The sequence below is a fragment of the Heptranchias perlo genome, chromosome 20, assembly GCF_035084215.1.
Source record: "Heptranchias perlo isolate sHepPer1 chromosome 20, sHepPer1.hap1, whole genome shotgun sequence".
NCBI lineage: Eukaryota > Metazoa > Chordata > Chondrichthyes > Hexanchiformes > Hexanchidae > Heptranchias > Heptranchias perlo.
In genome coordinates, this window is record NC_090344.1 from 5,745,116 (window position 1) to 5,752,924 (window position 7,809).

General features: G+C 46.7%; 2 non-coding genes across 2 annotated transcripts; both read right to left on the minus strand.

Moving 5' to 3' along the window:
* Positions 1-1,336: 1,336 nt before the first annotated feature.
* trnac-gca (transfer RNA cysteine (anticodon GCA)) lies at positions 1,337-1,408 on the minus strand. Its single transcript has one exon. It is a non-coding gene; the product is annotated as a tRNA-Cys (tRNA).
* Positions 1,409-5,188: 3,780 nt separating this feature from the next.
* Positions 5,189-5,260, minus strand: trnac-gca (transfer RNA cysteine (anticodon GCA)). The gene has a single exon. It is a non-coding gene; the product is annotated as a tRNA-Cys (tRNA).
* Positions 5,261-7,809: the final 2,549 nt, after the last annotated feature.

Consider the following 7,809-nt stretch of genomic DNA (forward strand, 5'->3'; position numbering starts at 1 on the left):
CGTCGGAACTGTCGATCGATGAGTCAAGCGTCATATCCCGTTCTTACTAGGGCGTCTTTCAGCGTCTGTAGGTGTCCATCGCGTTCCTCCTCGTCTGAGCGGACCCTGTGTATTCGCAGGGCCTGTCCATAGGGGATGGCCTCTTTGACGTGGTTAGGGTGGAAGCTGGAAAAGTGGAGCATCGTGAGGTTGTCCGTGGGCTTGCGGTAGAGTGAGGTGCTGAGGTGCCCGTCTTTGATGGAGATTCGTGTGTCCAAGAAAGAAACTGATTCTGAGGAGTAGTCCATGGTGAGCTTGATGGTGGGATCGACCTTGTTGATGTTATCGTGTAGTCTCTTTAGTGATTCCTTGCCGTGGGTCCATAGAAAGAAAATGTCGTCGATGTATCTGGTGTATAGTGTTGGTTGGAGGTCTTGTGCAGTGAAGAAGTCCTGCTTGAACTTGTGCATGAAAATGTTGGCGTATTGGGGTGCGAATTTGGTCCCCATGGCTGTTCCGTGTGTTTGGCTAAAGAACTGGTTATCGAAGGTGAAGACATTGTGATCCAGGATGAAGCGGATGAGTTGTCGGATGGCTTCCGGAGATTGGCTGTTGTTGGTGTTGAGTATTGATGCTGTCGCAGCGATGCCGTCATCGTGGGGGATACTGGTGTATCGTGCCGAGACGTCCATCGTGGTGAGATGTGTTCCTGGTTCAACTGATCCGTGGGTACTGAGTTTTTGTAGGAAGTCTGTAGTGTCGCGACAGAAGCTGGGGGTTCCCTGTACGATGGGTTTCAGGATGCCCTCGATGTATCCAGAGAGGTTCTCACACAGGGTTCCGTTGCCTGATACGATGATCGTCCGGGTGTGTTGGCTTTGTGTATCTTTGGGAGGCAGTAGAAGTCTCCCACGCGGGGATTACGTGTGATGAGAGCGCGTAGGATGCTTTGAAGGTCTGGATCGAAGGTCTTGATCAGTTTGTTGAGCTGGTGGGTGTGTTCTTTGGTCGGATCTGCGGGTCACCGTCTGTCGTGTTCCTGGTTGTCCAGTTGTCGGTATGCTTCTTTGCAATCGTCTGTTCTGTTCTGTCTGACTATGGCTCCTCCTTTGTCCGCTGGTTTGATGACGATGTTGCGGTTCGTCTTGAGAGCGTTGATGGCGTTGCGTTGTGCTCGGGTGACATTCTGGACTGTCTTCTGAGTGCGGCTGATGAATCTGGCATTGAAGCATTTCCTGACAGCTTGAGCATACATGTCCAGCTGAGGGCAGCGACCCTCCGGAGGGTCAATATGAACAACGACAGCGACAGATTACTGATTTTCTGAGTCCCCAAAAGACGCTCTGAGAATGTGCAAAGGGGGCGCCTGGATTTGTACCAGAGACCTCTTGATCTGCAGTCAAATGCTCTACCACTGAGCTGCACCCCCACATCTGTTGACCATTCTTGCACGCACAATGTAATGGAGCTCAGTAGCTGGCAGTCACAAATGTTGATGTCACCAACATGAAAAGAAGCTTCATCAGTTATTCTGGGAGACAAATAATGACACCAATCAGAAATTAATCATGAACGGAGTGAGTCACACTATTGTGTACAGATGCGATGCACAACCCAACTTGGAACGCCTTGTCTCTCGGCTTCATTGAATATATCCTCACCACAGAACGCGGAACTCGAAGCACCAGCCAAACAACATCAGAATTTCAAGCAGAGGTCTTCAGCTGCTTTAAATCCTCTGTCACTGTGCTCTGCCCCCAGCTCTTTAGATACTTGCAGTCAACAAATGCAGTGCCAGGTTCAATGCGTGGTTTTCCAAGTTCATGCTATCAGTGTCATATATGTAAGTGTACAGAATATAATAAAGATGCATCCAGCAGGCATTTGGCAAGTGTGGCAGGAGGAGCTCGTGTGTGAAGCAACTGTAACCTATTAGTTAGGAGGCAATGCTGGACCTGGTTCCAGGGATTGAGATAGTTAATGTGGAGCAAGTGTCCTTGGGGGAGCATTTCGGGAACAGCGAACAGAGTATCATAAGGATTAGAATAACAATGGAAAAGGAGAAGGATTAATCTAGAGTAAAAATACTTAATTGGAAGAGGGTCAATTACAGAGGATTGAGAACTGATCCGGCCCTGGTAAAATGGAATCAAAACTGTAATCGAGCAAAGAGCGGCTTTTGAAGAGGAGATTGTTCGGGTACAGTCTGTGTACATTCCCACAAGAGGAAAAGGTAGGGCAACTAAAGCCAGAGCTCTATGGATGACGAAGGAGATAGAGAATAAAATGAAGCAGAGGAAGTGGCCGGATGGCAGATGTCAGGTTGATAATACAAGTGCGAACCAGGCTGAGAATGGAAAGTTCAGAGGTGAAGTGAAAAAGGAAACCACACTTGGAGTAACGTGAACAATTCTGGTCTCCAGATTTTAAGAAGAATAAAGAGGAATTGGCAAAGCTGAAACAAAGATTCACAAGGATGATAATAGAACTCGGAGCATATACTTCTCAGGAGGACTAAACAGGTTGGAGCTCTTTTCTCTGGAAAAGGGAAGACTGAGGGGTGACCTGATAGAGGTCTTTAAGATTATGAAAGGGTTCGATAGGGTAGACGCAGAAAAAACGTTTCCATTTGTGAGGGAATTCAGGAGAATCTTCTTTCCCCAAAGGGCGGTAAGAATGTGGAACTCGCCACCAAAAGGAATAATTGAGGCAAATGGCATAGATGCTTTAAAAGGGAAGCTCGGTGAAGAGATGAAAGAGAAAGGAATGTGTAGCTGATAGAACGAGATGAAATAGGGCAGGAGGTGACTCATGTGGTGCATAAATACCGGAATTGACCAATCGAGATAGCTAACCTGTTTCTCTGCTGAAGCTTCAATGTAAACAACAATCCTGCGGCTACAGGGAATTCAGACTTACTGTATGAATCACAAAATCATTTAGAAAGAAGAGGGAGTATCGGGATTTAAACGAGCGATCTCTTGATTTACAATGAAACACTGCAATTAAGCAATGCACCCACTGATATCGTCCACGGATGAAGTAATGCAACGGAGTTCAGTCCCTGGCAGTCATCACTGAAGTGAGAACCAATCTGAAAAGAAGCTTCATCAGTTATTCTGGGAGACAAATAATTACAGCAATCAGAAATGATTCATGATCGGAGTGAGTCACAATATTGTGCACAGATGCGATGCACAACCCAACATGGAAAGCCTTGTCACTAAACTTCAGTGAACACATCCTCACCACAGAAGGCGGAACTGGAAGCACCAGAAAAACGACATCTGAATTTCAACCAGATATTTCTCCAGCAGCTGTCAAGTGCTTTCTCACTGTGCTCTGCCCCTAGCTCTGTAGATCGTTACAGTCAACACAAGAAACAATAGGTTCAATGTGCAGATTCACAAGATCATGCTCTCAGTGCCATATATGTAAGTGTACAGAATATCGAATCAATGTAATAAATAAACATCCAGCAGGCATTTGGCAAGAGCGGACAGGAGGAGATAGTGTGTTAAGTGACTGTAATATTTGTTAAGTCAATAGATTCATTTACAGGTTACGGAACAGAAGTGGGACTTAAAGAAAGGGAAAGTGTGTAAATTGCATCCTGGCCATGAAATAAGAAGCTGTGAGTGTCGAAAGTGTGACGTCGCCAGGAAATAAATGTGGAAAATGCTGAAAGCCTCCACTTGGCCCTCGGATGATCGCAGAGAGTGCTGGCAATAGGCTTGTGGCCGTCTTTCTCAATTATTATTTTAAACCTTATCACTAGTGCCTCGATATTCGCCTGCACTTACTTCTCCTATCTCCTCCATTTCATTTCCCATTACTAGATCCAGCAGTGATTCCTCTCTTGTCTGCCTGTCTCTCTTTTGTAGTTTTATCACTCCTGCCTGCTCTCCCTGCCTCCCTCTCGCTCTCACTCATTCAGTCACTCGCACACTCACGAACACGCTAATTCACTCACTCTTTCCATCCCTCATTACCTCCTTCCCTCACTCCCTCCCTCCCTCACTCACTCACACACTCACTCTCTGCCTCAGACTTCAGTGAACACATCCTTACCACAGAACGTTGGTCTGGACGCACCAGACAAAGGACACCTGAATTTCAACCAGATTTTTCTCCAGCAGCTGTCAAGTGCTCTCACACTCTGCTCTGCCCCTAGCTCTGTAGATTGTTACAGTCAACACAAGAAACAACAGGTTCAATGTGCAGTTTCACAAGATCATGCTCTCAGTGCCATATATGAAAGTGTACAGAATATCGCATCAGTTTAGTAAATAAGCTTCCAGCAGGTATTAGGCAAGTGTGGACAGGAGGAGATAGTGTGTGAAGCGACTGTAACATGTGTTAAGTCAAAATATTCAGTTACAGGTTACGGAAGAGAAGTTGGTTTATCAAATGGAAAAGTGTCTAAATTGCAGAATTCACATCCTAACCATGAAATAAGAGACCGTGAATGTCCAAAGTGGACAATGCTCAAAAGCCTCTGTTTGACCCTCCGGATTCGAATAGAAATTGCTGGCCACAGGCTTGTGGCTGTGTTTCTCAATCATTATTTTAAATCTTGCCGCTAGTGCCTGGCTATTCTCCTACACTTACTTCTCTTACCTGCACCGTTTCATTTTCCATTATTGGATCAAGCAGTGATTCCTCTCTTGCCCACCTGTCTCCCTTTTATCATTACATCGTTCCTGCCTGCTCTATCCGTCACCCTCTCGCTTTCACTCATTCATTCACTCAAACGCTCACGAACTCACTCACTCCCTCCCTCCCTCGCTCACTTCCTCCCTCCCTCACTCACTCACTCACTCCCTCCCTCCCTCAATCCCTCCTCAGTAAAATATTTAGAAATACTTAAGTAAGACAAATAACAAAGTAATTGATTTGAAACAAACTAATTTTGAACGGATTAGAATAGAACTGGGGAAGTTGAAAAAAATTGACAACGAGATAGAACAGGAGTGGGAAATATTTAAGAAGGTGATTAATCTCTCTCTGGCACTCCCGCAAAGTGGAGAGGGGACGGGAATGGAAGGGTGAGATGAACGAGGGAGGAAGAGGGCCTGTGTGGAGAATGGACGCTGGCATCGAACAAGTGGGCAAAATGGCCGACTGTGGACTCAATGTAAATAACAATCCTGCAGCTGCAGGAACAGACTGACTGCATAACTTCCGACAGGGAACAATTAAAAGATAGAGGGGGCGCTTGGATTTGAACCAAAGACCTCTTGATCTGCAGTCAAATGCTCTACCGCTGAGCTACACCCCCACATCTGCATGAAGCGTTAGCACACACAAGTCAATGGAGTCAAGCACCTGGCCATCATCAACATTGATCGCACCATTCTGAAAAGAACCTTCATGAGTTATTCTGATAGGCAAGAATATGACTCCACCTCCAGAGCCTGACCCGTCCCTCAGAATTTAACTCTTCCGTTCGAGTCTGCCTCCGCCCTCAGAATCTGACACGGCACTCAGTGTCGGATCCCCTCCCCCAGCCTTTGACCTCTGCCCCAGAGTCTGACCCTTCCCCCAGAGTCTGACCCTACCTCCAGAGTCGGACTCCTCCCCCAGAGTCTGAACCTTGCCCCAGAATCTGTCACCTCCCCCAGAGTCTGACCCGACACCGAGTCTGACCACTGTCCCAGAGCCTGACTCCTCCCCCAATGACTGACTCCTCCCCCAATGACTGACTCCTACCTCAATGACTGACTCCGCCCGAAGAGCCGGACACCTCCACAGCGTCTGAGTCCTCCCTCAGAGCCTCACTCCTCCCTCAGAGTCTAACTCCTCCCCAGAGCCTTACTCCCCCCTCAGAGTCGGTCCCCTCCCTCGAGTCTGACTGTTCCCCCAGAGCCTGATTCCGCCTACAGAGACTGACTCCTCCCCCAGAGCCTGACTCTTCCCCAGAGCTTTAATCCTGCCTCAGAGCCAGACACCCGCCCCGACCCGATAATCTGACGCTTCCCCCAGAAAGTGAACCCGCCCCTGTATCTGACTCCGCCCTCAGGGCCTGACCCTGAAGAGGAGAGATTGGGTTGACTCGGCCTGTATTCACTCGAATTTAGAAGAATGAGAGCTGATCTCATTGAAACAAAAAAATTCTGACAGGACTAGACAGATTGGATACTGGGAGGATGTTTCCGCTGACCGAGGGGTCCAGAACAAGGGGTCACAGGTACGGGGTAGGACATTTAGGACTGAGATGAGGAGAAATTTCTTCACTCAGACGGTGGTGAACCTGTGGAATTCTCGACCACAGAAGGCTGTGGAGGCCAAATCACTGAATATATTGAAGAATGAGAGAGATCGATTTCAAGACACTGAAGGCATCAAGGGGTATGTGGAGAGAGCGGGAATATGGTATTGAGATAGAGGATCAGCCATGGTCATATTGAATGGCAGAGCAGGCTCGAAGGGCCGAATATGCTCCTATTTTCTATGTTTCTTCGCCGGAGCACCAGACGAGGGAGAAAAGAACGGGAGGGGAGGGAGATCGCGTGAGATGAAGTCGGGTGGGAGGATGCTTGTGTGGAGCATCAACGATGGCAGAAACCAAACGAGTGGGCCTGTTTCCCTGCTGTCGACTCGATGTAAACAACAATTTTACTGCTGTAGTGAAGGCTGACTGAGTGCACGATTCCCAAGGTAAGAAGTTAAACGTGCAAGGAGGCGTTTGGATTTGAACCGAAAATCTTGTAATCTGCAGTTATATGCTCTAACACTGAGCCACACCTTGACATCTGTGATGATTTGGTGCACTTACAAACTGATGAAGCTTCTTTTCAGGTTGGTTATATTAACATTGCTGACTGCCAGGTACTGAGCTCCGTTACGTTTTGTGAGCAAGAAATCATCACAGATGTGAGGGTGTAGCTCAGTGGTCGAGCATTTAACTGCAAATCATGATGTCGTTGGTGCAAATCCAGATATCCGCTCTCCCTTTTTTAACTGCATCCTGTTGGGAGTCATTCCGTCGGTCTACCTTCCCTGCAGCTGCAGGTTTGTTGTTTATGTTGAGCAAAATTGAGTCGACAGCAGAGAAACAGGCCACTCGGCCCAACTGGTCTATGCTGACATTGATGCTCCACAATAGCCTCCTCCCTCCCTACTTCATCTGACCCTATCATCATATCCTTCGATTCATTTCTCTCCCATATGATCATCCAGCTTCCACTAAAATGCATCTACAATATTCCCCTCAACTATTCCTTGTGGTAGCGAGTTCCACATTCTCACCGCTCGCTGGGAAAATAAGTTTCACCTGAATTCCCTATTGGATTTATCAGTGACGATCTTATATTGATGACCTATGCTTTCGGACTCCCCAACAAGTGGAAACATTTTCTCTGTGTCTAAAATGTTTATAATCTTAAAGACCTCGATCAGGTCACCCCTCAGCCTTCTCTTTTCTAGAGAAAGGAGCCCCAGCCTGTTCAATCTTTCCTGATAGATGTCTCATCTCAGTTCTGGTATCATCCCAGTAAATCTTTTACGCACCTTCTCCAATGCCTCGATATCCTTTTTATAATATTGTGTAATTTTATTATTTTATGTATTGTCTACAGATGGGGATGGGCAACCCAATGGTGTTTCAATATTGACTAGTTTGTTTTTTGAGGAATATATTTCTGCTAAACTCTATTGATCTCCGTTTTCAATATTTGCCTCTGCTGTTCCATCTCTTTGTCTGTCAAAATGTTTTACAGTTTATTTAACGTAGTTCCAATCTCATCCGCTGAAAATTAGCTTTGTTCCAATCTATTACTTTGTCTTACTAATGACTTTCTCAATCTCTTCGGGTGGAGGGATTGTGGG